The sequence below is a fragment of the Filicampus tigris genome, chromosome 12 (assembly GCF_054856515.1).
Source record: "Filicampus tigris isolate MCC_2025a chromosome 12, RoL_Ftig_1.0, whole genome shotgun sequence".
NCBI lineage: Eukaryota > Metazoa > Chordata > Actinopteri > Syngnathiformes > Syngnathidae > Filicampus > Filicampus tigris.
The window spans coordinates 22697882-22719985 of record NC_141228.1 but is presented as its reverse complement, the minus strand read 5'-3'; the positions used below and the strand labels follow the sequence as shown (position 1 = coordinate 22719985).

Sequence of the window (22104 nt, the reverse complement as noted above, 5' to 3'; positions counted from 1 at the left end):
GATTGTAGAATTGGTCCGAATGCAAACTCTGAAAATAGTATTATAACATTCCATTCTTAGTCAGCGTGAATCAAAATGATTACTTTCAAACCATAGCAAGCAAACAACATGTCCGAGAACTTATTGTTTATCATACCAACCACAGTCATGGTTTCATGGAAGAAAATACGCACGTATTTACTTACTTCCAAGTAGATTTGTTCCTGCTCGATTATGAGTGTGATAGCCATTGTTCAGGACATGTGTGAATTTATTTCACCAAACCTGACTGGCCACCCCTGACTGAGGTCTTGTCACCCTGGCCACCCCACTGAAAAAAAAAAACTAGCTACGCCCCTGGTCATAAGTATCATAAGTGTTTGTCTGATCAATGTCAATCAGATGGGAAACGAAAATGATTTATTTGATATATTTTTTTTTTTCCAATTCAACACTGCTGTACACAGAATAGATTGAGATCCAAAAGTTTGGCGTTGCCTCATCGTGAAGGAAACTTGTGATCGGTGACGTCACATACAGAAATTGTTTCCCTCTCCCTCTCTCCGCGCATGCTAAAAAACGCAAGCCTGAAGATAAGAAAGTCTCACGGCTAGATGGATTGCCGTCTTCGTGCTCATTCAGCCCCGAAGGACGGACGGACGGACGGATTGTAGACGGGCTCAGTCCCCCGCTGTGCACTTGTGTCTCTCAAACGCCACTTGATGACTGTCTGTGTATTTATCACCATTGTCATCGGGGTTAGCGTGATCACGCCCCTCCCTTCCCTCAAGTCGGAGACGGCGGGCACTCTTAAGAGGCTCGTACGGAAGCGCAGCCCGCCGGCTTGCCTGGCCACAGGTCGGCCGCAGTCCTCCTCCTCCTCGGATGCCGGCGCGGTGGTTAGTCATTACTGAGGGATTGATTTCCCCAAAAGAGACTATTCCACAGAATCACTAAGAGGCTTAGAATAAGTCCTGCTCACCTTCATTGCTTTCAAGCTAACGTCCCCGAGGCTCTATTGACTTGTTGATGGAGATGCCGGAGCCGCGGGAAGGTCTCTCTTCGGCAGTCCAAAGCATCACTCAAAGACTTTGCCAGACTTAAAAGAATCCCAGAGCCTTTTGCCGACAGTTTCTTGTGTCGCTCGGGGGCCGGCCTTGAGAAAGCACCGGCGCGGCGCTCGCACTTTGACTTTGAACCAAAGTGAGGCGAAAGTGAGGCGAAGGTGAGTTGAACTGTGAGTTTGCCAAAAGAACACAGGAGTCAGTCAGATGGGCAGAAAAAAAAGCAGGAAGTGGGACTTGATTCCTTCGGACAGAAACGCCTTCAAGGCTTTGCTGATCATCATTCGGAGGATGCGGCAATTTGTTACTTCAATTGCATGAGGAGGGCTCGGAGCCAGAGAGAACACAAGCTTGCATTCATTCAGAGGAAGCGCAAGCTACTGACAGAGGTGTGTGCGCGTGCGCGCGTGCGCGTGTGTGCGTGCGTGTTATTTTCCGAGGAACATTTACACTTGACTTTTTTTTTTCCACCCAAAAAGTTGCATAATGATTATAACGACGATGGCTACATACAGACTGTAGGCAAATGCGATCCAAATCAGATTTGTTTCCCCCTCATATGTCATATTTGCAGAGCTGGGGCATTTGACTAAAAATTCGCCTTCTGACATTTTGTCTGGACGGAAAAAATAGGACCCGCCTATAGACCGCTCCGCCTATGATTTTAAACGGGCTTCTTTTTGCAACTACAAACTGCAACCAACTACCGCAACATTTTGATCCGTCCATCCATCTACCCCCCCCCGACCCCTAAACCCCCCCCCCCCAAAAAAAACGTCATATTTGAACAGATACAGATGCAGTGCATTATTGTGTGATTATTATTGTGTATCTCCATCATTCTGCCCAAAGAGCTTTACAAAACCGCACCTGCACTTATCACATAAAATTAAAACGCCCAAAAGTTTCAAATGGCTTACTTTTGACACGATCCCCTGATAACCCTAACCCGCAGGCGTCAAACTCAAGGCCCGGGGGCCTGATCCGACCCGCAACCTCATTTTATGTGGCCCGCAAAGGCAAATCATGTGCGTCAATTTCACGTTTCTTGCAAATTGTTTTCAGTTTTAACAACACTGAGGTATGAGATACCGCAATGTGTTCTTTGTTACCAATCCTCCCCTATAAAATCAATTGAAAAATAATCGAACAATTACTTATCGGCTCCTAATTTCAAAACTAGCCACCCATCCATTCGTTGTGTACATGCGATCATGTAAGGCGATCATATACGGTTTATATGCGTTCACAGTCATAACGGCCCTCCGAGGGACACCATGACTACGATGCGGCCCCCGACAAAAAATGAGTTTGACCCCCCTTGCCCGAGCCCATAGAACTTTATGGCTGAGGCGCATGTGTCGGTGTGCCATGGATATGAACTCCAATAAAGTGGACGGGATTTCGGAAAGGAATGGACCTTTCTAGCACAACACGGTGCTGAGCCCGAGCCCGGACAAATAGTAGCACTAATACAATAAGTCTGCTAAACACGTACATGGAGCCGAATCCACCGAAACGATGGACAATGCGTTAGACAAAAAGGCAGGCCCGTCCGTCCAAGTAGAAGAAGAGGAGGAAGAATGGTTTGGAGTTTGGTTTGAAGAATGGAAAGATTTGCCACGGCAGTGCTCAAGTGTAATTAGTTGTGGAAATGTGACATCCTAACGGGAGCAGTTTCTCACCCGTTCCACCTTCCCAACTGGGACAAATATTTCCCTAATGAGGGTGTCGGTTGGGAAAGCTGTGGGGAGTGGAGCGTGGATTGACCTCTGCCATAGCCCGGCACTTATTATTCATGGGACATTTGTGTGTCAACCCAGAATACCCCCCCCCCCCCAAGCCCCCACCCTCCCTCAGTCATATCGCAATGCACATGTGGGACAACTGGAATTAGACTTAGTTGATATTTGCATGCACAAGTGCAACTTTCCTCTTGTCTGTGTATGTTTCACTGGCTGTCATCGTGTTGTGTGTGTGTGTGTGGGGGTGTGCGTGTGTGCGTGTGTGTGTGTGTGTGTTGGGGGCCCCCGGCTTTCACGGGCTGCTCTGCCTCTGTGACAGAAGCACATTGTGTTCCACATCAAGGGATGGGAAAAGGGGCCTTTGGCAACAGTGGGAACAAGTCCACACTAAAGACACACTTGGACAGTATGTGTGTGACAGTCAGCTGGCACAAAGCGTCGGAATAAAACACAGATGCCGAGCCGCGCGGCGCTCTGGTAAATTCGGCTATTTGATTCATTTTAACGATGAAACCATTGGCATTGGATTGAAAAAAAAAAAAAAAAGAAAATGGATGCAAAGCGCTCTTCACGTGCAGGGGTCAGGGAGGCTCCGCCTCGCCTGCCTACCGTGACCGCAGGCCGCTGGCTGTTGCTGCCTCTCGGCAGGAACTGGAACGCGCTGAGCGATAGACGGCAATCCGCAGCATCCCAAACATGCTCAGTGGCTGACGCCCGCCCAGGTGAGGATGCTGCTCATGCGACAACTGTTGTCGCGTCAAACACCCTAAAGACAGTCGGGTTAAAAATAACACCATTTCTGCTAAAAAATGGACCGATACACTACTTGGGTCAATTTCTGGGTTCCGACTTCCTGGATTGTTTTTGCAGAAAACAACTCCCAAAATTGGGCTGTTTTGTACAAAACAACGCAAGAACACGGGTCGAATTGGCCCAATGAGTGTATTTTTGACCCAAAATGGTGTTATTTTTAACCCAACTTTTTTTTCGAGGGTACATTCAGGACCAATCTTGATGCATAGATCCGTGGACCATTTCTGGAATGCTGCAGCTCATCTATAATAAAATAAACCAATGGGTGGTTGGCACAATCCTAATATCATACAACCTAATCGATTTTATTTTCCCCAATAATGAATGGCAAAACCCGAGCCCGGTTTGTTGATTTGGGCCCCCCACTTTGTCACATGGTTATGGTCCGGTCAGCTGTGGGTGGGCTGAGTAAAGGTCAGCTGGCTTAGCAAGCAACCAGGAGGTCCGTCCGTGTGTGTGTGTGTGTGTTTATTTGCGATCCGGCCCTTCTTTGTGTGTGTATGTGTCAGGCCTTTGAGCACAGTACTTCCTTTCTCCTCGCGGAGCAGCAGTGGCTCGAGGGTGGCCGCTGACTCAACCCAGTGCCCCAAAACCTTGTCGGAGAAAAGTCACACGCGCATTGACGAGCGCACGTCCACACTTCCAGTAATCCGCCCCCGACAACGATGACCGGCAACGTGTCCGCCGTTGCCACGGTTCCCGCTGGGTGTTTTCACGGCAGCCTCGTTGACCTATGACATCATCGGGAGAACTTGCAGTTGATGTGCGCTGGCTTGACAGGGTGATGTAGTACTGTTGGTAACCTGTTGGAGGGGGACTCAGTCGATCTGAATAACCGAGTCGTGTGGAATAGGAACAAGAGGAAGTGAGACTAGTGAAAATATCGCAGATAGTTCACTTAAATGAAGACTCTGATGCCATTATTCCTTTATTTTGACTGCGCGGACAACTTTGCGTGACATTGGACTGGTACTAAACGTTAGTAACTAGGTCAATTCTGCAGTACCTTTTTAAGGGGGAATGTTATTTTTTTTTTTTTTTGGGAACTACACAGTCCATTAACGTGATTAATTGTGTCCCTCTTTCAGCGCATGCTTCCTTTTTAAAGTATAAAGTGTAAAAGTAGTGTAAAATAATAAGCCTTTACAAAGATAATAATGCCCATTTTTCATTGCAGGGTAATATTTCCTAAAATTGTTTGTTATTTGTACAAACCCAAATTTGCGTCATGTTGTGTCATCCGCTTAGCATGAATAATCAGTTATTCTTTTTTCTTTTTCTTTCAAAGGCATTAAAAGGTGTGACCTAGCTCATTGATTCTCGCTGTCCAGTATTAAGTAATTCAAAAATTGTAAAGGTGAGAGTAGCCAAATACGCACCACTGCCGTTGTTGTTTTTACGTTTGTTCGACAGCAATTTTCATCAATGATAATTATTCATAACGTTTTACCTCAAATACATAAAAGTACTGACATTGACACTGTCGGCAAGAACTTTGTTCTAATCTTTGTCACCATCTTCGCCCAAAATTGATTTCCAAGCTGTGTTGCTTTTTTTTTTTTTTTTTTTTTTTTTTTTCCCCTCCCGTGGGTCAGACTCAGCCTGGCTCTGATGGTGATGGAGAAAGGACACAGTGGCGTACTGGCAGGTGCATGGCACGCACGCTCACACGCACACACAACACGACACGCACCGTCCACACATGTAGCGAGCATCTCCTGAGCCGAGAAGGCTTCCATTATCATATCAAAGCGTCTCTCACAGACGTGGCAGCGCTTCAATTTAAGCAATTAATGCAGAGAGACTCTGTCACACAGCCATGCACACCCCCACCACCACCACAACTCACACACACGGGCACACACACACACACACTTCTGGCTCTTTTCTATGGCACTCTGTGACAAACAAGCATCATCCGTGCTCTCAAGGCCATCATGTTTTTTTTCTTCCTCTTTCTAGATCTTTTTTTTTTTTTTTTTTTTTTCTTCATCATTCAATTCTTGCCTTGAAATGAAATACTTGAAGTATTAGGTATGCTAGATTTCAGTAAATCGCGAGCAAAAGTGCCCAAATAATGACATTGCCAGTGGAGTGGAGAATGTAAGCTATTTATTAGACATTTGCGTTCTGTTGCCAATCATGAAATACATTTAGAAAAATCTCGCTGTGCAATAAGATTCAGTTGAATTTAGAGGACATGAAATTTGACAAAATGGCCGGATTTTCTTTTTTTTCCTTTTTTTTTTTTTACAAGGCAACATTGTTCATTCTAACCTTGGATGGAGCCAAGCTACTTTCTAGTGGGGTGTCAAAAATGATGATGATGATGTAACTCAAAACAGCAAGTCACAAACGTCAGAGCTTGATTCACACGTTTGGTTTAAGGCAGGCCGTGTACAACCAGATCATGTACATGCCATTATTTTTTTCAAGGTCCTCTTCCTATATTTTCACTCGTTATAGTCTAACAAAACGTCCAGATGTTGCATACAGGCGACAATTACGCCACAACGGGGGCGTAGACTGACTTTGGCAACACTTGTCAGACATAAGTTGCGTTCAAGAGCGCCAATGTATTTGTTCTCAAGCTATTTTCACTTCCTTCAATTGGTTACAATAACAGACAACGCGGGGATGGAGCATAAGTATCGATTTGTGGGGGAGCGGGAAATGAATTTGACTTTTTTTTTTTTTTTGCCGGCCTTTATGGAAAATGAACAATTTGAGACCAGTTTTTATATGTTTAAAATGTTCTAAGGGAAAAAAAAACGTAAACAGTCATGAAAAAGAATCGATGTCGGATGGCTGGGCGTGACGTGATCAACGTAAGCGGTAAGAAGGCGGCAATCAACCAATCAGAAGGCTCGTTGGGCGCTTGGCCTTTTGGATTGGAAATCGTCCTGTGCCATTTCCGTCTGCTTTTTAAAAACATTGTCAGTATTCGTCTTCCATTCCCCCTGCGTTGCCTTTCTCTTCCGACTGGATTCTTGTTCAGCACTAGTGTTTCTTTTGCTTTCAGTCACCCACGAGGCACAGCTGCTCAAATGAATCCAGCAAGGCCGGGATTCTGGGCCAAGATGGGCCTCTCCTTGTGTCTTTGTGTCAGGTGGGATGTACGCTTGAGGGATGAATAGGCAGTGACGGCAAGGACCCATGTGAGGCCGTTCTGGAAATGTTGGCTCCTTGCTCGTACTAATCATTCTTCTTTTCCTCCGACAAACAAGCTCACTCTTTAAATGCTAATTAGCCACTAAAAATGACGAAAACCCCTTATAAATTCCTGATAATGAATGTGGAATTAATGCTGGCAATGAAGTCTCACTGGTGCTACTTTCAAGGGAGGGGGGGAAAAAAAATGATTTGCACCTACAATGAAGGCTGAAGCTGGTAAGGGGAAAAAAATGGTCCGGTTAGAAAGTTGTCTGTTTTTTGTTGTTGTTGTTGTTGTTGTTGTTGATTTAGCACAAATGAAAATAGTCGTTTTTTGGGGGGGTTTTGAAAAGCACTCATTAGAGAGTAGGGAAAAGTCACAAAATGTGATTTTATTAAACATCTCTACTCTGTTGTCAGTGAGTGTTAGTTTATTGGCTGTCAGCTGTTGTGCATTTGTTACAATGGAAGCTGCAGAAATAAAAAATAATAATACGAAGACTTTTTTTTTTTTTTTTTTTAAGTAATGGTCCTGACAAAACCTACCAGAATGAAGTGATAAAATTCGCTCGATGGTCCAGCCCTATTCTGAAGTGTCTTTTTATGAACCCTGATCTAAATCCTCTTGAACATCTGCGGAAGGGGAAACCTGCAGTGTGAAGAAGGCCCCCTTGAAAGCTGAGAGCAGCCCGTGCGCGCACGTGCGGGCGAGCGAAATGCCTGCCCAGAAGTCTCATTGAGACTGACTGAAATTGATTGTCGTAAACTGCCTCAAAAGGTTATGCAGGAAAATATTGAGGTAAAAGTCTCATCCTTTTGGGCCAGGCCATTAATTCGTTGAAAAAACATTTATTGGAGCGCAAAAATAATTTATCTTAGTATATTTAAAGGTTGTCTTTTCTGGGGTTTTATGTTATTTTAGCACTCATTACGGATTTCTGTTTGAAGGGAGGGCACCGTCATTTATTTCCCATACGTGTATTTGTTATCTTTCCTAAAGTCTGTTAACTCCCCCCCCCCCCCCCCCCTCCATTTATACATCATCTTTCCATACGTCTCCTTGCTGGTTGCAACAGCTGCTTGACGTCTGTGACAGGCGGCGCGATAGCGCTGACAGGCTGAAGACGGCTATCGGTGGAGCTGCGCCGAGAGGCCGAAATTGAAAATTGCAAATGAAAATCCTGCTTGGTGCATTTTTAAATTCATCAGCCGTTATGTGGGATGACCTTTTGGCATCAGGCTCCACTGATAAAAATGCAAGCGACAACACCAGGCTCTGATCCAATTTTCAGCGGCATCCCGTTCCTCCCGTGCCCTCCCTTCTCCTCCTCCTTCCTCCTCCTCCTCCTGCTCCTCCTCCTCCTCCTCCTCCTCCTCCTCTCAGTCACCATTGGAGCCACGGCCAGTGAAAATGATAGGCTTTCACGAGAGGCTCCATTGTGCTGCGGATGAAGAGGTTTTGTTTGGGGGAGATGGACGCCCTTGTGTGAGTGCGAATGTACAGCATTTGGGCCGGTTGGTGTGGCCCCGCCAGACCTGGTCCGGGTCATGGCGTCGTTGTCCAATCACAGCTCAGATCAGGGGCCACGACCATGCAAGCGTTCAGAAATGGAGGCTGTGTTTGAGGGCAGGGAGAGAGGTGGAAGGTTTAATAAACACCAAGAGTAGATGTCACTCTAAATGGCTTTTCCTGGCCGGGTCAGTGTGTGCCAATATTGACTGACGCGTGCGTGCGTGTGTGTGTGTTTAAGCCTTCTTATCATCTCAGGAGAGAAAAAAGAAAGGCAATGATCAGAGCTGATCCTTTTGGTCTATCGCCAGCTCTTTCCTTCAGTAATTGAATTCTCTCCCTCTCCCATTGTTGTTGTCTTTGCTACCGGGTGACTGGACAGACCGATTATTTAAAAAAAAAAAAAAAAAATTGTGTGTAACAATCCCTAACTAAACTTGTAGTTTACAGATAAATTGTTAAAAATGTCAACAAGTGAGGTCTTTGAGAGCACGTCTAGTCTGGAGAAGGTCTTAATAGTAGATTGCAATTTAAGGATACAAAATGACTGCTCTGCCATGCGCTTTGTAAACTTCTAACATTGTAGGGGAAAAAACAATTAAAAATGCTAAAACATCATTCCTACTGCCTACTCGTGTGTCCAGTGAAATGTTGGAGGTATTTTGTAGAAAGCCATGTAAAATGTCCCTAAAACTCTGCAAACAAAAATAGTAAGCACTTATAGCCTACCACCGGTGTCGTTGCTGTAGCTAGCTTGCCAGCTAGCTTCTATGTGATTCAGTAAAACTACCCAAGGAATGATTTTTGTTGTTGTTATTACTCTACTTTTTCAGATTTTTCAAATGTGAGGGCAGACATAAAACAGCATGGAAAAAATAGAGGCAAAATGTATTCATGTGTCGTCGTATTCGGTGACTGTTAAAAAAAAAAAAAAAAAAAAAAAACACCACAATGGACGGGGATCCCCACAACTTTGAATTTAGCAAAAGTAGAAAAGTGTGATTTTAGCATTTTTCAACAATACAAATGTTAGCTTAGCTTTACTTGCAAAACCAACAGGAAAACGGCACCAGGCTAGTACCTCCACCCTTGTGCCGTGCCGTTGTTCCCGCACCGTCATACGTTCAAAGCGCAATGCATGTTTACATGCTTGGTCGCAGAATGAATACGGTACCGCTGTCAAAAGTTATTGTCCGTGTATTTGTGTGCGTTCGTGTGTGTGCAGCTGTCCCAGGTGGGCCTTATTAATCCGTTATCAGGGCAGTTTATTTGCTGAGTGACAAGTTGCAATTTCCCTCCAATTGAAGGCCTCTTTGTCAGGTGGGAATTAGACTAAGAGCACATGACAAAACACTTCACCTCTCCTCGACGTTCCCTCGCTTCGATTTGCCCGCATGGATTTTCACTTGTTTTTGCCTGTTGCCTCTGCTCTCTGTTGGTGTCCATTTCTCTCTTCTCCGTCATTCATCCTGCGTTCACTTATCCTCAAGTTGTCTCCCCTCTATTTTCTTGCCTATCTTCAATATGTATTTTTCCTTTCATCAACACCATCACCCTCCGTTTAAAAAAAGAAAAAAAAAAAAAAAGGCGGACTGTATAATTAATCACACAGCTTGGTTTAATTAGAGATGCATACTCGTCGTCCCTCTTGCCAGACCAACTGACGCACGCACAGCCACCGCAGCCTCTGGGGCCTAATAGCAGCCGAGGCTGTTTTAGCAGCAAATGCGGCAAGAGGCCCTCTTGCCTTGATGAATCGGATGAATGTGACAATAATTAGTGAAGACAGATGAGAGACAAATTGCCACTGACAGCGTAATGCTGTCTACCAGGAGAAATGGAGAGAGGGAGCGATTGCCCGGAGAGCCGTGAGAGTGGGCAAAACAATTGGAAGTTTAACATCGTCATGCTCGCTGATTTAGCTTGACGGCAAACGGAGTTCAAGATATTGTTGTCTTTGGTGTTGGCGAAATATCGAACCCTGGCATATGATGCGAATGATCTAGGTTCAGAACAAATCGTGTCATGCACAAAATTTTCGGGGAAAAACCTCAATGTGCACACTACATGGCTCCAGTCTAACTTTTATTTATTTTTTTTTTTTATCATTTTAGGGGTGCGCTCTGTAAGTCGACTTTTCCATTCATTTTCGCCATATTACTAATGAACGTGGAGCAGATGTTTGTCAGACGACCAAAAATATTCAATTATGTTAATAATATCTATTTTTTTAAATATTGATCGCACATGCGCAAGTAGAGTAAAACCCCCGCCATCGCCGGTTCTGGGTTTGCGGTCAAAAGGAGGAAAACATTTTTTTTAAAATACAGTAAATATATATAGTATACACCTCGTGCATTTCACTGACAAGAGACGGATTGGGGTATTGCAGCATCAAAGCTAGGACTAATTACTGCCCCCCCCGCCAAAGGAAGCACAAGGCCTAATGAGGGAGGTTAGGTGGGAGAGATGGTAATTGTTTTCGTCAGAGGCAGTGGGGAGCTATCGGCGTGATAAAGTTAATTAGCGGAACAAAAAAGAGAGCGAGAAGGATGACGAAGTGCAGAGGTAGAGATTTGATGAGGATAAACCGCGTGGACCCGCGGATCCGACTCGAAAAGAAAACCGAGGAAATGTTCTTTTGCTGATGTGGAAAAAAATCGGCGAACTGCTTGAATAGAATCGAAACCCGATTAATAGGGCAGGTTTTGGTTAGATTTGATGGTAGGCCTCGTGGGCAGTTCTTCTGTGGATGAATGCCAATTCCAAAAAGACAGTCGTTATCATTTTGACAATCGTTTGTAATGTTACAAAGGTGAAATTATAATATGCGTATGAATGAATAGTTGTATTTACTGACGAAAAAAACAGTGAAAGCTTCCAGCTTGTTGTAATGTGAGTCCTGTAACCGAGTGTATGAAATAAATAATGATTCACACCACGCCATCGTTTTAATAGCGAGACCACTCAAGCCCAGGACGGAACCGTGTGGATTTCGATGTCTCTCAACTTGCACTGAAAAAAACGCGGTGTTGAATTGGCACTTTTGCAATTTGTTTCATTTCGTCACGTGGCCAAACGAAATAAGATCATGTGGATCCAGAAACATTTTCGAAGTTGACTACTACTTGACTTAAAAGATGCATTTGGATCCACGTATTTTTATTTGGTGCAACCACTTGATGAACTAAAATGGAGTAAGATCAACACAGCGGGTTTTTTTTTTTTCAGTGTGGCAAGAAAGCGGAATCTGACATGGCAAGCGGCTGTGACACGACAGGTAATGGGAGGGAGCCGCGTCGCTGACATCACACGCAACTCTTGCTTGCTTTGTGTGTTTGTGAGAGAGAGTATGAGTGAAGGAAAACACAGTTCGTGCAATATCAGCATACTTCCTCTGTCATGTCTCATTTCCAGGATGCCGTAAGTCTGTAATTGCACACGGCACGTTGAGGGAGTGTGTGCGGGCGCCGTTTGCACTGACGGAAATCATTTCTTCTCTTTGACGTAAAAAAAAAAAAAAGTGACAACAGAGACGGTTTCTGCTACTTGTTTTTTTTTGTTTTTTTTCCTGCAAACTTAACTTTGGAAAACAGAAACACAGAGTCAAAGGGCCAGTCTGGATATGTATTCATATTTATTTAGTCGCAGATAAAAGCCTCTCTTCCTTTCAAATGTGTTCCAGTGAAAGGTATGTTTTCTTTACGCTGCTGGTTTGCATTTGTTTGGTTTTGGTTGCCATGGCGTCTTGTCTGGGTGCGCTTGATTTGGTTGCCACGCAGTGCTTTTGGGCTGATGTGCAGTTAGAGACCATTGCCCGGGATATGTGATAGCTTATCAAAGTCTGAGCAGCCCCTATCCTGAAGCGCGCGCGCGCACTCGCACACACACACACGTGTGTGTTGTGCGGGTGTGTGTTACAACTCATCAAGGGCTCCTCGTTTGGAAGGACTTTTTGACGTCTCGCTTGGCATCATGGGATACGGCTGTCACCTGACAATGCTGCCACCATGGAGATAACCTTCAGGGTGACAGGCAAGACAAAGACACACATACACATATGGAGCCACACACACACACACACACACGCATGAATGCCCAAACACACACACACACACACACACACAGAAGACTTCACCTGCTGAGTAAAACACAGTGCAATGATAATTAGCGCTAATCAATATGTTGATTAATAGTGCATACTGTAACAAGAATCCGACTTCCAGCAGAGATTACGCTTATTATCCTTTCCTAATTCTGCACACAACTTCAAATGTATGTGAGCGTTTTAAAAGTGAGTTTATCAACTTACAAACTGCCATGAATGAAGATGTGAGACTCTTAAGTTTATCTTAGTTGCGGTCAGATTTCGGAGGCAACAGCCTACGTTTCGTCCCGCTCTTCCCGGGGGGGGGGTCCAGAGGTGTTCCCAGGCCTGCCGAGAGACTTTATAGACTCTCCGGCGTGTTCTGGGACGACCCTGGAACCAATTACGTTCAAGAGACACTACTTGAAGTCCTCCACTTGGGGCAGAATTGTAGCAAAATCGATCGCGCTATGACGGGGCCAAAAGAACTTCTGGAAAAAGCTGCGATGCAATATTGAGGTCACCAAACCAGAACCCCTCAACACTTTGGGCTTGTGGAGACATTCCAGTTCGTAAAGGTCACAAAGATAATAGGTGAGGAGTAGCAGGCCTCACAGAACGCCCTGAGGGATACCGCCGAACACCTTCTCCAAGTCCACAAAGTTAGTGTAGACTGGTGGGGCAAACTCCGAGACGGTGATCAGGTGACGGCTCCAAAGTTGCTCGGGGAAAATCCAGAGATGACCTGCGTCTGGCCAGGGAAAATATCCATTTTTGTTTTTCATCTAAGGTGTGCTCAGGGAGATTTGCAGTGTTTACAAAGTTGTCATTGTAGAGATTACAACCAGACTCACTCTGATTGCATCAAATTTGAAGAGTTTTCAACGTGAACCAGATTGTTTGTAAAACGAGCAGGAGGCAGAAATTGAGCTGAAGTTGTGCAAAGCCACTCCAAAATTGAAATTTACATTTTCACACAGAACTTCCCAATGTACTGTCGTCTACTCTTCGTTGTACGTATGACAAAAGTCTGCTAGTACTCGTATCGCATCAGCAATTACATTTTTAAAGTGTTTTGAGTGTATGCCGGTTCTAATCGTACGCGATCTCATTTTGCTCCGTCCACAACCTTCGGCAGCATGTAGCCACAAGTCCCTTGTTAAGAACGCTATACAGTCCCAGCTGCTAATGTTGGTGATCTATGCCAAGTGATTTTTTACATTTAAAGGTAGTTAGAATTTTAAACGTGCCATTCTCTCGCTAACAAGAGAATAGTTGCCCCGAGGGCTGACGGTTGTCCTTCCGGGGGATTTCAGAAGGCCCAACGCACTATCATGTAAATGCTTGCCAGCCATCATCTCCCGCGTTGAACATGGCGCTTTTGTCTTACGTCCCCGCCCGTCGCGTATGAGACAGCGAGTCAGCGATGTGTGCCATGCAGTGGCCGGAGTGTAAGTACATCATTCATTAAGTAGGCACTGTTAAGTATTCCTTCCAGCATTTCCTGTCTTCTGGAGCTCAGATGGTGTTACCAGGGATAGTTGCGGCTTTAGCACCTGCTGTCACGACTACAAACAGCTTTGGTTTGATGAGGATTACGGCTGGTAATGTGTGTTAAGAGCATTAACGTGGGCCTGGCTGGGTAATTGATTGTTAGCAAGTAGCAGACAACATCAGGAATGACCTCCAGTTTGATAAAAGTGCAGGAGAAGTTTGCGGAAGTCAACCAACTGGTGCATTCCCGTGACAGCCGGTCCGATGGAGAAGCTCGTGCTTGGTTTTGCGAAAATGTTACCATAAGCGCGAGATGAGCGGAAAGGGGCGATTTCATCATCTAATCCAAAATCCCGGAAACAGGATTAACAGATGCAGTGGATATTTCGATGACCAGGTCTTATCTTTCAAGGGGTTGATATGCGCACTCCAAATGCACGTATGCCTGGTATTTATTTCACGTGGCATTTAGGTGTTGAGGTGTATGGCGTCGGCGAGTGTAATGCTCAAGTTTAAGAGGAACATACCCAAAAGGCTGAGATGTTCACAAGCAAGGATGTGGCGGGGTTGACCACTTTTGTGAACGGCTGGCTGAGCAAATAGTCCAACGTGAGACGAGCAATGTTTCTCAACGTAGAGTTTCAAGGAATTTGCTGATTTCCTCATCAACGATCCACAATGTCGTCAAGCGATTCAGAGAATCTGGAGAAACCTCTCCACCCATGTGGCGAGGCCGAAAACCAACATCGGATACCCGTGACCTTCGGCCCTCACTGCACTACAAACCGGCATCATCTTCATCGACGTACAGTTTCACGTTTACATTTTGCATTGGTTTCCAAGAGGCAACGTGATTATTATTACACCTTATCACCGGCTATCTGGACAGCTACAAGGCAACGGGCAGAAAAAGAGGCGTTTTTCTCTCTGTTTCCTGCTTAACCGCAAAGCATCTCTGTGTATAGAAGACACGAGACTAATCACTCTCATTGTAGCCTGGTCCCATCATAGATCTGCACCAAGCCGTAATTTTGCTTCGCTAGCTAACGACGCAGAGTGAGTCATTATCTTAGCGCCAGGCTAGGGCCCCTATTTAAAGATTCACACCGTGAATGAACAATTAGAGAACAGATTGCTGGCCTAAAGTGGGGGAGAGGCAGGAAAAGACTGAGGGGAGAGGAGATGAGGCCAGTGTGTGCTCACCAGGAGTGGGCAATATGGCCCCAGAATGTTAGCGCGATACGATAGATACATCTACGCTAATCAATTTTAGGATGAGGTAGAACACATGTATAGGTGGAAGCATTTATTGTGTCTCTTCACAAAATAACTGCTGAACTTGTTCAAAAACTGCTTGCCAAGTTGCGGCATGCCTCATATTGTACACAATATCCCAAGCAAGGGCCATGTAAATCGTCACAGTGTAAATCTTAGCATTCATAATGATTATACAGATTTGGCATTACATTACAAAATGAAACACTTAAAAAAAAAAAAAAATCACTCACGATAATGTACGTGAAAAATCTTTTCCGTTCTTAACCATAACACGTTGAAAAATGCTCAATAGTCCTACTCTAAAATATTTAAACACGCTACCAGATATATGATCGTCTTCCCTTTACACTTTCTTTGATAAAACCTCCTGTTTTCAAATGTTCTCTTGGAATCGGTGATGCACAAAATCTGCAACATCCTGAAGAGAATGCAAAGCACAAAGTTAATGCTTTGACGCCGTCGCTACCGACCAACACTGGCACTGACACTTAAAAAGATACCAAGAGTGTGGTGAGGTGCCTTGCGCGAGGGCATTTTGGCAGTGGGAAGCGCACCGTTAGCCAAGACCAATTTTGTGTGTGTGCGCGCCTGCCTGCATGCGCGTGCATGTCTGTGTGTATTCATTCCTTTTGTGAGTGCCTTTCAATGGAAACTGTCAAGCTGTACTGAGCTCACAGAAGAGACCAGAAGCATACTTTGTTTTGTTTTGTTTTGTTTCCCTGCCTTGATAGTTTTGCCCCGAATGAGCGAGTGTGTGATGAGGCAGACACACAGAAAGAGGTAAAGGAGTGGAGAAAGAGAGGAGCAGAGGTAACATGTAATTTACTGTTTGCCCCAATTGTACTGTACATGGCTTTAGATATGCTAATGAGGCTCTTTGTCAGGCTGCAGAGATAGCCATCAATCAGCTGTCAATTGGTCTTTTGGAAGGGAAAAAAAAAAACCACACAGAGAGAGGAATTATCCCCTCCCTTGGTTCTCTTCTTCTTCCTCTTCTCTGTTACCTCGCGCAATTGGGGATACCGGCAAAGCCTGGCACTTGGATCTTTTGGGATCTGGAGCCCCAGTCAGGGCAAAAGAGGAGGAGGAAGACTGGGCAATACCTCCAGAAAAAAAGTGTCACACTGACGACTTTTGTGTGGAATTCATTGGGCCATTTCCAAAATTCTTTCCGCATCCTTCTTGTCGCTGTTTTTAGGGATGGATTGAAAGGAAGAAAAACGGAGTATGAGGATGAGCCGCAGCCTTGAGTGAAGTTGCGGCGCACACGACATGGCTGCCCGTGTCAGCAGAGAATGAGCCCTTCATGTCAGTAGCTAATGTACATGCTTAGATAAGCTAACAGGCCCATTAGTGCCAGTTCATTTAGCTCGTTAGCCGAAGCTTCGGGGCTGATGACATTCATTACATATCATTAGCACACAATTAAGATGTCTCACTCCGACTCTACGGATCCTCATGTTAGCAAACATCTTAAATAGTCCCGTATGAAATGTTTCTGTGCGCAGGACATGATTTATGAGCTCGACATGACATGACTCGATTACGTTAACCAGTTGTACAGACGCCATGCTGGGTTGCCTTCTTTGGATTGCGTCGGCGGGTAATCGTTTTTTTTTTTTTTTGCCCCCTCGCACTCGCAAACCATTCTGAATGCTTCCCCGTCCAATTAATGATCACATAATGCAACATAAATTCCATATCACACTCAAATGTGTCAAGATAAATCCTTGTAAAGTGTTTTCTTGATCTACGGCACAGGTGCCAGTGATGTTGCGTGCCATCTCTGGCCCGCAACATTATTTGACGTGGCCCGCGAAGGCAAATCGTGGGGTCGACTTGATGTTTCTCGCAAGTTGTCTTCACTTTGAAACAACACGAGATATTGCACAGATTTGTTTTCGTTACCTATTCCCCCCTTTGCAAAGAAATTGAAAAATAGTGGAACAAACGATATCCTGGCTTCTGATTTCAAAACGAGTTATTTGCCAATTTGCTGTGTATATATGATCATTTAAGGCCATCATACATTTATATGAGTTCACAGTCAAATTGGCCCCACTGAGGGAAATGTGGCTTGCGCCGAAAATGAGCCTAGAAACATGACGTTTCTGACGCACACGATTTGTCTTCACCGGCCACATAAAATGGTGTCGCGGGCCGCAGCTTGCCCCCGGGCTTTGACTTTGACACCTGTGCCGTAAAGAGATGGAGAGTATAGATAGATTAGACACAGATGTATATTTTTCGAATATGTCCGAGCTTACCTTTTTTGTAGCGTCGCTTTATTCATTGGTGGAATGGCGTGACCTTAATCTTTCCGCACAAAGCTCTCGTGCATGTACAACGCAATAGGACACACAGCTAAACGCGGACACGCACACACGCGCGCACTCGCGGCACAAAGAGTATTCCCTTTATTCTCCCTATCGCGCTCACCCACCCACTGATCCAAACGCAGACAGGCATTATTGATTTTAACGTCTCCAAGATGCTCAAAGTGTGTCCATTGGTGTTTGTGTGTGCGTGCGTGCGCGTGTGTACACAAAAGGATTAAGGCCCTCACTGAGCTCTTGATAGCATCAGCCATCGGGCACCCAAGTCCACTTCGTGCTTTCCCGGCTGCCACATTGTCTATTCTGCTCCGCTATGTGAAAAATGTTGAATATCAACAATGGCTTTCAGTGGTGTATTGTTGAGTTTTTGTATGAACTAATCTTGCCTCAGTGAAAGAGACCTAGGGCTTGGACAAAACGTCTAGAGCCACAGCATTCCTAGCTGGCTCTCCTCTTGAACACTGAGCGCAAATCTGCGGCTGAGGGAGGCAGGCGGGCGGGCGGGCGGGCGGGCGGGCGGACGGGCAGGCTGGAGGAGAGGCAGGGAGGCGCGCGGAAAGGCCCGCTGGAGGTACCCTCAAGCTGGGCCGGAGGTAAGGGGGGGAGGACCCGGCTGGGATGGCCCACGCTCCACGAATGGGGGATTAAGGAAAGGGGGCGCATGGACGGCAAAAATGCGTGCAAAGAATTTTTCTCGGCCGACACTGGCCAAGTACGTGAAAGCGTTCCTTCCGAGAAATCCCGCCTCGGCTCTTGTAAAAGACGTCCAGGAAGTGAGTTCCCTATTCCGGCGTCAAGAGCAGCCGACCGTGTCTTCATTTTCCTGCAATGGAACGCCGGTGGGGAAGCGGCCCGGGTCCAATCAGAGAGCAGGATTGCGGGCCTCGTCAGACAAAGCGCCGTGACATCACTGAAAGGTAAGCTGACGCAAAAAGTGCGCTCAACTCACGCCACCTGTCCTCAGTCGCTCTCAGTCCGCGCTTTGGTCCCTTCTTGAAATCAAGCCTGCAAGAAAGCTCGAGGTGCGCTTACACGCTGCGTTGTTGTCGTCGTTTGCACGCGCGTTTCTTCACTGGGCCTTCCTGGCCGCGAAAGTGCCTCAGCGTATGCGCATACACGCCTGGCCGCGCGTGAGTCCAGCCTGTGGCGCAGAGTCTAGCGAGACTCCCGCAGCCGTCACGAGAGGCAAAGTGCGCACGGCGAGGCAGTCGAGCTGATGCTAATCCGGCGCGAGAGGTGTCGCGTCTCTAGAGTACAGTGCGGCCAACGTGGAGATCATGTTCAATTAGCCAGTCCTAATAATATATGTGCTTGAACGAGGATGCTCATTTGCATGTTCATACTGCACACTGCGTTACCTTTGACCCCCATATGATAAATGCCCGCATACATGAATACATTACAAAGTGATACTCGACATGAATGTGCGCTTCATTTTCTTCCGGTTGTTCAGCAGTAAAATGTAGCGCAAGTGTGTGCGCGAGAGGGGATTTATGTGTGGCTGCTTGAGGACAGTGCCACAGAAACCTGGAATTGAGTGATGTTTGACTTAACCCTTCACCCTCTCGACACACACGAACACACGCCCCACACGAACACACCCAGGCATCATAATCGCCGGCCGGCCCCTGGTGATTTGTCCTCTCAGCTTGAAGCCCTGTCATTCCTCTCTGCTCACAATTACAGCCCCGAACCCAACAGGAAAATCTGCCTCAATCTAGCAATTAGCCCGAAGGCCACTAGCTGTGCGTGCGTGCGTGCCCGTGCGTGTGTGGACTGCTCCCAGTGCTCTCTCCCTCTCTTGTCACGACTGCAAACTGCAACAGAAATGACACTCCTGGGGTGACGCTGTTTGTATTCACGTGTATGGTTTTTTTTTTGGTTTTTTTTTGTATATTTTATTCCTATCCATCAATTGTTGCCGTCACAAGCAACTGTGACAAACCAAGGCGTGACACATCAGCACAGCGAGACTTGACGTAATTAGCGCAGGCGTACTGACCAATGACGGCTGTGCAAAGGAAGCGGAGAGTCATCGAGTAACAAAGTGAGCGGTCGTGCGCTAATTGTGATCCAACTTTGGACCTTCTTGAGCACTTTATAGCGTCTGGCGCTGTGGAATATTGACCAGCGACTGTTATGCAATTCTGTCGAGAGTTGAAGCTGCGATAATTGATAATACTGTCGCACGGGGGGTGTCCAAAACTTTTGCAAAGTGTCACTATGGAATTTTGAGTCAACTCTTGGAGGGGAAGTCAACCCCAAAATGTTTTTTATGAGAATATGTTCTATACAGGCCCACTGGTCTAAACACGGCATTCTGATTACAATTGTGTTTGTGGAATATGACTTAAGTAGTAGTAAAATCCACTTGTTTTTGTCCATCTCAAGGGGCGGCCATTTTGTCAACTGAAAATGACATCACACTTGCTCAGGTAATAACCAATCGTGGCTCAACATAAAAAAAAAAAAACGGTGATTGCTTGTAACCTGAGCAACTGTGATATCAAAATGGCCGCCCCCCCCCGAGATGGCTAAAAATAGGTGGATGTTGCTGCTTAACTCATATTCCACAACATTCATCAGAATGCCATGTTTAGACGCATAGAACAGACTACTGTAAAGAAAATGTTTGGGTTAACTTCCCCTTCAAGGGAATTGAAGGCAAGAGGGAAGAAACTATGTGAATGTCTGCTGCTTTGAGTGTGCGTAGTTGACAGCCGGTTGATGACCCAGGTGTGGAGGGTCCGAGAGGATTTGACTGTCATATTTAAAACAGGGTCAATACAGATATGCGGTGAGTATTTTGCCAAGGTGATTTGGCCAAACGTCATATTGTCGTTTATGGAGGGTCGCAACCAATAGTCTTGTCAGCTCATACGGGACAGAAGTTGAAGGTAACAGTCTCAGCTTTGAAAAGTCCAGCAATCCCAAAGTGGATTTGAGGCTGAGGAAAGTCACTATGCCAGGAGGAGGGATGAGGGAGGAGGGAGGATGGAGGTGGTGCAAGGAGGAGGAGGAGGAGGAGGAGGGCTGCTTTTGCTGGCCTCGGGGACGGCAGGCCTGACTGGGCAGCAACAGAGACGCTTAGTGCCGCCTGGCTTCCTCCTAAAGACTCGGCCTCCTTTCCGCGCCCTGCTCATCTCCTCCTGTGTGTCTCGGAACGACTTGAGCATCCTTCTGTCCTTCTCTTGCCTCTCTCCTCCTTTTGTCCGCGTTCCTCCTTCACCCTCAACTTGCTTCTGCTCCTTCTCTTTTGCCCACTTAATTCCTCCATTCCGCACACTTTCTTAGTGTATCGCCTCTGGGCCGTTGCAGATGCTCATCGGTGAGCTTAGGGGCTGAGGGTGGGGTGGTGGTGGTGGGGGGGGATTAATGTGTTGGGTGGGTCGGGGGGGGGGAGCTGTGTGACCGTTCAGAGTGGCTGGGTCTGAAAAGAAGCCGGACATCGCCTTAATGCAGTGAGCGGAGAGACGGACTCGGGCCTTTAGGTGATGCCTGCTTTGGCCAAAATAAAGCACGTCTTCCATCTCCTTCCTTCGATGTTTCTTCAAAAGCATTAAGATGGCTTGGCGGGGAGGATAAAATAGCTGAGGGTCACAAACTTAAGATGACGAAAACTTGGCCAAGAAGACGCCAACGCCTCAATGAGATTGCAGCGTTTGCATCCGTTTTATTTTTATTTTATTTTATTATCAAATATCCAGTCATGTCCCATTAGTGACACAATGTTTCCGCTCCATGGAATTTGTTTGCGTGAATCCTCCACAGTTGGCAAAGAAAGTGGATGTACAAAGCATATCCAACACTACTGTAATGTAACGCAACTTTCTGATCATAAAGTCAAGAAAATGGAGCCTAATGCAACCAGTAACAATGCTCAGTGTTATTTCTTTTCAGGCTAGCAAGGCAGCAAAATACTACAAAATACACCACAAAGTCCGCGCCTCAAAAGTCAGTCGGCTCACTCCCACAATAACTCTTTTTCTTCTTTCCCGATTCCTTTAGATGAAAGAAAAGAAAGTCGCACCCACGGCCAAAGAAAAAATCTGGACTGAAACGAGGTGTCGTGAGATGCGCTGTTTACTCGCCTGATATGCTAACGAATGCTAACCAATGCTACGCTAACACATCACGACCAGTCACAATACAGTATGTCCAAAGCGGATTTGAATTCCCGCCCCCGCCTCAACATTTTTGTCAGAGGTCCCAAAACCAAATGTCTGCAAACCCTTTAAATGCATCTGCACGTCTGCATCAATTGGTCATCAAATGTGATCCGACCTCCTTCCTGTCAAACATGCCCGGAACACCTCACCAGGGAGGCATCCAGGAAGCCTCCTGATCAGATGCCCAAGCCACTTCATTTGGCTCCTCTTGATGTGGAGAAGCAGCGACTCTACTCTGAGCCCCCCCCCCCCCCCCCCCGCCCCCCCCCCCCCGATGGCCCAACTTGTTTCTAAAGGACAAGCCTTGCGGAGAAAACTCATTTTGTTTCCATGACTTCCACATATTTGGTGGAAATATATTGTCACATTCATCCAATCAGTCACGGGATAAGAGGCACCATTTGAAATATGTTTTACATTCATTTGTATTTATAGATAATACCGATAATACCGGTAGTCAGACTATCTCACGGTGC

The 22104-nt window shown here is 46.0% G+C and overlaps 1 protein-coding gene across 6 annotated transcripts in view; it reads left to right on the top strand.

The window, feature by feature from the left end:
• The window catches only part of sox2 (SRY-box transcription factor 2), a 113013-nt gene that overhangs the window by 33335 nt on the left and 57574 nt on the right, over positions 1–22104 (top strand). For 3 of the 6 annotated variants that reach the window (XR_015088881.1, XR_015088879.1, XR_015088878.1), the window contains exon 1: positions 17962–18376. The exons of 1 other annotated variant lie outside the window; for it this stretch is intronic. The gene's annotated coding sequence lies outside the window, so the exon portion shown is untranslated. Of the gene's footprint in view, positions 1–17961; positions 18377–22104 lie in introns of those variants that run through there. 2 more of the 6 variants (XR_015088882.1, XR_015088877.1) reach the window with 2 other exon arrangements.